The following is an 8,720-nucleotide window of genomic DNA, read 5'->3' as shown; positions in this document are numbered from 1 at the left end:
AGTATTGCGCTACGATCGTTAATGACGATGATGCCGTCGTCCACTATGGTGACAGGGGCAAGATGACTCGGCAGCGTTTGGCAATGGGCTGTACCCCCTGCATGCAGGCCTTGTGCGCAACTGATGCTCTTGGAACGCTTGCAGAATGTGGCAGTCGCAGTTTGTGAGCAATTGGCTACGGCCAACATCTGTCCGTCGCAATCGGCCACAAGATTGTCGTGGAGTTGGAGCACAGAACCGTTGTGGGCGACTGGGAAAATTGTTATCTTCCTGCATTGCTTACTTATTATAGGGAATTCGATTATCAAACTTATTACATCATCCTTACGCTCTACCTTAATATTAGATACTTTCAATATGTCAGTGATAGGGGTCCCTGTGATTTGGTCAGTGAGAATATTCATAAGATCAGAATGATCTATTATTGTTGGGTTTATTACGTTAATTTTTTCTAGGGTTAAAGTAAGCATAAGGTTCCCTATTTCTGTTATTATCATTCTATTGCGTGTGCTTAAGGTTTCAAAAAGGTGGCCAGTGTCGGCCAGCTTTTCTTTTGAGGACTTAATAATTCTGTTAACGGTGTCGGTCAGTTGATTGATCTTTTCCTGCATCCTGGAATTTATAGAAATTTGTCTGTTGCTTGCAGTGACCAGCTGCATCTGAGTCAGTTCTGTTTTCCTGAAGTCGTTTGCGTCCGGGGTGCCCGCTACAACCTTAAGGGCTGTTCCCAAGAAGTCAAGGCTTCTTACCTTGCGATGGTGCACATCGAGAGCGGAAAACATGTCCAGTACATGTCCAGTGTCAATTTCCAGCAATTTCCTCATATGGGATTGTGGAAACATTCGCGTCAGCTTCATGGTCTCCTCAGTCATTGTCCTATAGTCCGTGAGATTGGTAGTGTGACGTAAGTATCCGTAACTGTCCCAAAGTAGAATGTCCCCGTCCATAATCGGTATGTAGTCCGCGTGCGAGTAGTCCGTCACCCGAGCCGTTGTCATGGACATGATTGAAAGTATGGTGAACGTAATCCTAAAATGTTGAAACTACTGTTATCGGAATGGTAATGAAAAAAACTGTGCTTTCAATTCAACGGAGGTTGTCCTTGTGGACCACCCTCCCCCCAATGAGGACCGTTGTCCCCAAGTCCGCTTCAACCTTTTTTTCAATGCACAAAGGCGATAGCTTGTTGCCTAGTCTGCGGTTCGTCTTTACCAGGACCTTTTCTCCTACCTCGAAGACTCTGTTCCAACGCATTTTATTAACCCTAGCGTTCTGCTGGATTTGGGCCCTTTCTATCCTGCCTCTAACCTCGTGGGTGGATTCCGGAAGCGAGTCAAGCTGGATGTCCTTAGGCTTCTTCTCAACCACTGAGTGAATGGAATTGTTATACTCGATAGTGGCCTGCAGGATAAGGTCGACTGTGTCAACTATACCCCTTTGGAGCTTTAAGCACCTAGCTATCTCCAGAAGAGTGCTGTGAAAGCGCTCTACCTGACCGTTGGACGTGTTGTGAAGGGAGGCGCATTTATCACGCTTACGCCGTAGTTATTCAATAGCAGAGACCTGATAGTCTCTGACTTGAATGCGAGCTCATTGTTGCAATACACTTGCTTAGCCGAAGGGAAAATATGCATTAAGACCAGCAGAGGTGGTCTCGTGTCTTCTATCGTTCGAGACGCGATAGGCTGGACTACCGCAAACTTCGAGAACTTGTCAACACAAGTAGGGAAGAACTTTTTGTCCGTGGAGAAAATGTCAATGTGCAACATTTCTCCAGTCTGTGAGGGAAGTGGCGTCTGGCCGAGTTCCTGCTTCTTTGGGTGTCTGTCGTATTTTGCTGTCGTAAATTCTACAGTTAAGCACCACTTCATTAGCTAATTTGGTCATTTTAGGGAAATAGTACTCCGTCATGACCTGTTTTACATTCTCCTGAGCCGCCCTATGGGCTCGGTTGTGTTCCCTAGTGATGATTTCTCTTCTTTCACTGACGTCGAACACGTCGGCCACGAAGTTTTTGCAATACCAAAACTTCGTAGTCGGAAAAGCTCTTACCAACTCGTGCTGAAAACTGGCCAAGATTGGGAGAGTACAGTGAAACGCATTAACCACGTTTGGGTTAATGATGGCCTTTATCGTTTCGATGAGGATGACCGTATCGGTAAAGTTTATCAAATGGCGGGTTTTCTTGCCGAAAAGTATGAAATTTCTTTTTAAAGGAAAGCGAGATTCCTCTAATACAACCTGGTTTCGGAAGCAGTTTAAGGGCTTCTCCGTCGAATCGATTGTGTAAGACAGGGACAATTCACTGTGAATCGTGGCCGCGTCAGATTCTGGTTCATCGCGGCTACCCTTGGACTCGACCGGGACGACGCCTTTAAGGCGTTTGTGCGGTCTGGTGTAATTTTTGACGCACCCGTGTCGATTAAAAATCTCATATCTACCCCCGCTATTCTCCGTCGAATGAACGGTAGCAGGGACCTTCCCCTAAAAAATTAGCGCTATCGCTATCATAATCAGGGCTATGTTCGTCTTGTTGTTCGTCTGACGCCTCTTGTGCCGCGTCGGTGTACCCTGCGCTCTCGGCCTCGCTCGCCTGGACGTGGTCTACCCTTTGCCTCCTTTGGCCTGTCGCGCGTTCCGATCCGGCGGAGCGTTTATTTCCCTGACCTTGGCTGGCGTTAAACTTAGCCGAGCCCTGGGAATTCGAAAAGTTTGTGGGTTGCCTAAACCTGGAAGAAGAAGGGTCGACTTCCATGGGAACTGGGGCATCGGCCCCAGCTCTATTCTGGGCTTTGTCTGTGGATTGGCCGTTCTGCTTCTTGAAATGAGGATTCTTGCCCTGGCCACCCTGAGAGAATTGCTTTTTTTCTTGCTGTTGTTGTTGCTGGCGCCCTTGTGGGCGCTGCTCTGGACGAGATCGCTCTTCCTGCCCCCTAGCAAAACTTGTCGCGAAGGCATATCTCTCGTGATTAGCCTCGACCTCCTGGGCTAGCGCTAGTGCCGTCGGTAGATCCGAGGGGTGAGCCGAAAACAACACATCGGCTAGACTGCGTTTTTATCCAGAGATAAATGCGCGAAGTGCGTCACCCCTGAATTTTTCACACATTCCCGCTGCCAGATTGCTGTCATATGACATATGGGCTTTATTTGTGAGTAACGTGAGTTTCTTTTCAACCTCATCGTAGTACTGTAGAATGGACATGCCGCCCTGCCTAAGCGTACCCATTTCCTGTTCAACTACATGGATAGGCCGCTTATCACTATAAGTGAAGTCCATCCTCGCTATGATGGCCTCAAAGTTTAACGGCGTGTTAAACGAGGCGAGAACCGCGTCTGCCGGGCCTCTCACTTTACTCCTAATGATTGCGGTGGCTTGGTAGTGACGTGAACTACCGTCGTATTTTTTGAAAATTTTATAGGCGGCATGCGCGGCCTGCCTCCAGGACACGTAAGTGTCTTGAGTCCCATGGAACTCGGTAAGACATTTTACCACGTCGAGCGGCTCATTACATTCCACCCCGTCTATGATTTCAACTTCCCTGTAAACCTTTACTACCGGGACTGAAGGTTGTGTGTTTCTTAGCTTATTCGATACCTGCGCAATTTGTTGTTGAAGCTCTTGCCTTAGCGTAGCTTCCCTATTCGCGAATTCTTGCGCCTGCGCTGTGAGTGCGCTCCGCACTGCGGCCTCAATTATCGCACGCAACTGCTCTGGGTCCATAACTGAGTCTGTTTCTGTATTATGTTCAGTTGGGGTGACACAACCTGAAACCTGCAATGTTCCAAATCCCCCTATTAACCTCGCTAAAATACTGTCGTCGCTATCGTAGTGTTCATGCGCGTCTACGTCGGAGTCACAGTCGCTCATGCGAATTTGAACCTCTGTATGAAACCGAACAACACATAAAAGGTTAAGCTAATGGGATTTTTATTTTTATTTTTTATTTTTTTTAAAAAAATAATTCTCATAAATTTTTTTCTCAATCAGAAATAGACACTCCTTTTCTTACTTTAACAAAATTAATTTGTGCGTATTCGAAAAAAAAATTGTTCTCGAAATTTTCTATTCTTACTTCACAAATCACTTACATGATTCTATTGTTGTGTATTTGTGTATTTTGATGAATTCCACCGCTGCCGTCACAACTGGAGTTTTTGAAACCGTTTTATCGGTTTTTTTTTTTGTATTGGGTTTTTTAGGTTGGGCGCCAATTAGTACATTTATGTCTGCAACTTTGGGTTTGCCGGTTGCATTTAAAAATGCATATAAAAAATGAGTTAACTAACGGGAGACTTTAAGGGACGATACGTCGCGCTTTTATTGTTTCCTAACTTAGACTAAAAAATACAATCTTTATCAATCTAAGCAATGCCTGCAGAGCCGCCGTCGCTGCCCCAGAGCCGCCGTTGCTGCTGTAGAACCGCTGCCGCCGCTCTTGCAAAAGTTCATCGTTAGCGCCTCGTGTGCGGTGTCGGATGACCGTCGCGGCCGGTGACATAGTTGCGACATATCCGTCGCCACATGACTCTGGTCATTGGCTTCCCCAGAACGCTGGGTCAGCACATACCAATAGTCAGTGGTTAACTAACACACACACATTCATGCGCGTCTGCTGCGCATTCTAATAGCATGGTAATTGCATCTTTTTTTATACCCTTGCAGAGGGTATTATAATTTTGTCGTGAAATGTGTAACGCAAAGAAGGAGAAATCTCCGACCCCATAAAGTATATATATTCTTGATCAGCATCAACAGCCGAGTCGATATAGCCATGTCCGTCTGTCCGTCTGTCTGTTTCTATGCGAACTAGTCCCTCAGTTTTAAAGCTATCTTAATGAAACTTTGCAGAAGTCGCTCTTTCTGTTGCACGCAGCACATATGTGAAAACCAGCTGGATCGGACCACTATATCATATAGCTGCCATAGGAACGATCGGTCGAAAATTAAGTTGTTGTATGAAAAAAATGTTTTTTTTCAAGATATCTCGAACAAACTCGGCATTTATTAATGCTACTATACTACTCATATATATGCAAAATTCTATTAAGATCGGACCACTATATCATATAGCTGCCATAGGAATGATCGGTCGAAAATTAAGTTTTTGTATGAAAAAAGATTTTGTTTGTCAAGATTTCTTGACCAAACTCGGCATTTATTAGTTTTACTAAGCTCCTCATATATATGCAAAATCCTATTAAGATCGGACCACTATATCATATAGCTACCATAGGAACGATCGGTCGAAAATTAAGTTTTTGTATGAAAAAACCTTTTGTTTATCAAGATATCTTGACCAACCTCGGCACTTATTAGTTTTACTTTACTCCTCATATATATGCAAAATTCCATTAAGATCGGAACACTATATCATATAGCTGCCATAGGAACAATCGGTCGAAAATTAAGTTGTTGAATGAAAAAATTGTTTGGCTTTCACGATATTTTGAACAAACAAATTTGTTTCCTGTGCCTCTTAGATATGAGCATTATGAGTCATCTGTGGAATGATAATTAACGTCGGAGTAATATAAGCTCTTTTTGTTATTTCTACAAGTGGTTGATTTAGAATGTGTTCAGAAAGGAGGCTAAAAAGCATACGTTTTTCAGCAAAAAAGTTGCGCTTAAGTCAAATATTCGCAAACGTTTGTGAAAATTAGGGGTTTGTAGTTATATTGCAGAAGAATAATTTAATTGTAATAAAAAAGATGGGTATTTATTATGTTACCTTAAGCATTTCAAATATAAATAGTTACGCGCGCACTATTCAGTGTTACAATGAGCTTTTTCAATAGGTAGTACCTTGCCCGAAATGAAAAATTGAGAGTGCATGCTTTGCAACATATTTTAAGTAATCGATTTTCGATTCTCGCTGTAAAAGTTTCACTGAGAAGCCCTAAAAATAATTGTCCCATGGAATTAAATTTTAAAATGGTAGTCAAGGAAGGAATCGCTTCTGACCCCATAAAGTATATATATTCTTGATTAGGACGGCAAGCTGAATCGACTAAGTAATATCCGCCTACCTGTTTTTCTGTCTGGCGGTATGTCATATGTATTATATAAGTTATGTTCACATATATATATAAATTATACATGTTCAAAAATTGGTCAAATTACCTGTACATGGAAGTCCTATCGTAAATCTATTTTTAATCTAAATAAACAAATTAAAATATGTTGTTTAATGTTTTAATACCATTTAATTTAATATTATTTACATTTATGACCGAAGCGCATATATATTAAGTTGTATATTCGTAATATATATAAATATATATCTACACTTACGCATAAGTATGTATGCTTTTAGTTATACAACCGTAATATAAGACTATTATATTATTGATTCGATAATGATCTTTTGCATTCAAATGTCGCTGGAAGTGCGCGCAATGAAATGGTCAGTGAACTTTCAAAGGGAGCTTTTGAAAAAGCGAATTCGCCTATTATCAGGCGAGACAAACGAAATTGCCATTCACTCTTCAACCAACCATCGATTTGTGCGGTCGTCGATTCTCGATTGCGATTACGATTCTAAGAATTTGCGTTTTTCTTAAATTTAAAACAAATCAAACTTAATATTCGTTATAATAAGATCCAGTGCAACTGAAATTAAATAATTCTTCGGTTATTTCAGTTCTTTGAAGAATATTTAATATAACAATATATAATCGGGTTTGCCGCGAAAAATCGGCAATTATTCCCCGCCAGTGCTAGTGAACATTTGTGTGTGTATGTGTGCGTTGTGACCTCACCTTCCCCTTAGACTAACAACCTGTGTGTGTGCGTGTGTAAACATTTTGTGCAAGAGTGTGAGGCGCACTTGCTAGCGGTGGACCAATAATACGTGAGTGTTGGTGTTCGTGTAAGCGTTGTGACTCTGGCATTGCTTTGCAATATATTTTCTGGATGTTTGCACTACACCTGTTGTACTGGATTTTATCTAACTGGAAAAATCGCAAGTTTATTCGAAAAGCTTAGATAGTCTTTTTAAAGACTTATTGATTTATAATATTTTCCTTTTTCAATACATATTTATATATATTTAAATATAATAATATATATATATTCAAACTAACAATTAAATTATCAAATAAGTTAATATTATAATTATTTTCTTTTTCAGTATCTATCTTAAGTTTCGATTCATATTTAATTATTCTTTGTTATCTTAACATAACTTTAATTTTCGAAATATTTGGGAATAATTTCTTCAGTTTTTTTAAAATGCCGCGCGCGTCTAAAAAATCCGCTAATCAAAGGCGTCAAGATGCCATTAATCGTAGTCGTGTCTACTACATAGAGAATACTGAAAGCGTTTGCCTTCGAAATTCTCAAGGTTTAGCTGACACTCGTGAGTGCAACGGTGATATTCGTGAAGTAGAGCGTAATACTGACGCCCTGGCCCGATCTAAAAGAAGAAGTGCTCGATTTCGACAGGATGAAAGGGATCTTGATGCAGCAGCTCGCGCAACGCAAAGACAGGATGAGGACGTGCGAGCTCTGGAGCAGACACAAAATACAGCGGACCATGCTGGTCGGCGACAAAATCTGGAGAACCGTACCCTAGAGCGTGAGCGCGATGCAGAAGCCCATGCTACAAGGAGACAGGACTTAGAAATAAGACTGCAAGAGCAGGAATTGAACACAGTAGAATACACTGTGCGTCGCCAAAACGTGGAGTACCGCGAATCAGAACGCCAGCGAGATGCAGCAGCCCACGTTACAAGGCGACAGGATTTAGAAATAAGACTGCAAGAGCAGGAATTGAACACAGTGGAACACACTGTGCGAAGCCAAAACGTGGAGTACCGCGAATCAGAACGCCAGCGAGATGCAGGCGACAGAACTTAGAATTTAGAGTGCAAGAGCAGGAAATTAACACAGTGGAACACACTGTGCGTCGACAAAATGAACAATATCGTGCATCTGAGGGTATACGTGATGCTTCTGCTCATGTAGCGCGAAGACTGAATGTTAATGTTCGAGAGCTAGAGCAGGACGCTAATACAGTTCAACATAACATTCGTCGGCAAAATGAAGCATATCGCACTAGAGAGCGTGAAAGAGACGTCTTAAATCGGCGAAATGCTCGTCAAAATATTATTGCAAGACGCAGAGAACAAGTCGTCAATTCCTCTCAAAGACGAGTTACTAGAAACCAGGATCGTATAAGAGAGAACGAATTACGAAATATGGCTGAAGCTCGAGTTATAAACTTTAGAAATCGTTTTCAAAATCGTGCCATACAGTCAGCTCAGCAATCTCAGAGAAATAGAGATGCTAGAGAAGAAATGTCAACTGAACAGCGCGAGCAACAGCGTGACTTGCAAAGACAGCGTAGAGTTTTTTCTGCCAGAGATAAATACCTGGAAAATATTAAGAAAGGCCCTACAGAAATATGCATATCATGCGGAGGAACTTGGTTTCCTTTCCAAGTAAAGCTTTTGAATAAAATAAATCTATCGGCAAAGTTTCCAAACATGGATATTTCAAAAGCATTTTATCTGTCCAATAAGTTCCCAAGTCTATCTGAAGACTATTTGTTTTGGTCCACTTGTCGCCGACACATATTGTCCGGCAAGATTCCGAGTCTCTGTCTGTCCGAGGGGTTCAACTTTCCTGAGATTCCAGACTGTCTTAAAGACTTAACGTGTCTTGAAGAGCGTTTAATTTCGCCAAGAATCCCATTTATGCGGATAATTTCTCTTGGCTA

Source organism: Drosophila virilis, unplaced genomic scaffold (assembly GCF_030788295.1).
Source record: "Drosophila virilis strain 15010-1051.87 unplaced genomic scaffold, Dvir_AGI_RSII-ME tig00001625, whole genome shotgun sequence".
Classification (NCBI taxonomy): Eukaryota; Metazoa; Arthropoda; class Insecta; order Diptera; family Drosophilidae; genus Drosophila; species Drosophila virilis.
Note: the sequence above shows the minus strand (reverse complement) of the source record.